Genomic DNA, 902 nt, shown 5'->3' with positions numbered 1-902 from the left:
TTTTAAAGATGCTCAATGAACTTTTGGGAACTGTAAATAAATTCAGTGAGATCTTCAACAAAGAGATAAAAATAAAAATGAAAATTTTAAAAAGGAACCAGTCTGAAATGAAGAACACATTATCTGAGACAAGAAGTATATTAAACAGAATAAACAAACTGAATAGAGAAAAGGCTCAAATACCCTATATAGAGGATGGAAAATCCAAGGACATGCAATCATAATGGCAAGAGAGTCTACGGCCATGCCACCCTGAACGTGCCTGATCTCGTCTGATCTCGGAAACTAAGCAGGGTTGGGCCTGGCTAGTACTTGGATGGGAAACCACCTAGGAATACCAGGTGCTGTAGGCACTTAAAAAAAAAAAAAAGAATGGCAAGAGATAAGATGCCAAGACTATAAAAATAATTTAAGGAGCATATGGGACACTATTAAGGGTCCAAATATCCATGTCTGATTGGTGTAACTGAAGAAAATCAAGATATTGAACAGTTGTTTGAAGAAATAATGATGGAAAACTTCCCTAACCTGGTGAAGGAAATGGACATATAACCCCAGGAAGCTGAGAGAACCCCAAAAACCAGGGATCCAAAGAGGCCCGCATCAAGACACATCATAATTAAAATGCCAAAGGTTAAATACAAAAAAAAAAAAAAAAAAAAAAAAAGAATATTAAAACCAGCAAGAGAAAAGCGGATAGTTACAAAGGAACACCCATAAGACTGGCACCCGATTTCTCAAAAGAAACTATGCAGGACAGAGGGGCTTGTCAGAAAATATTTGACGTGATGAAGACCCGGGATCTAAAACCAAAAGTACTTTATCCAGCAAAACTATCATTTAAAGTTGAAGGACAGATAAAGTACTTCCTAGACAAAAATAAGCTAAAGGAATTAATCACC

The 902-nt window shown here is 36.4% G+C and overlaps 1 non-coding gene across 1 annotated transcript; it reads left to right on the top strand.

Moving 5' to 3' along the window:
* Positions 1–234: 234 nt before the first annotated feature.
* LOC118609556 lies at positions 235–353 on the top strand. The gene has a single exon (XR_004953469.1). It is a non-coding gene; the product is annotated as a 5S ribosomal RNA (ribosomal RNA).
* Positions 354–902: the final 549 nt, after the last annotated feature.

Source organism: Rousettus aegyptiacus, unplaced genomic scaffold (genome assembly GCF_014176215.1).
Source record: "Rousettus aegyptiacus isolate mRouAeg1 unplaced genomic scaffold, mRouAeg1.p scaffold_m13_p_11, whole genome shotgun sequence".
Lineage (NCBI taxonomy): Eukaryota > Metazoa > Chordata > Mammalia > Chiroptera > Pteropodidae > Rousettus > Rousettus aegyptiacus.
This window is presented reverse-complemented; position numbering and strand designations above follow the sequence as displayed.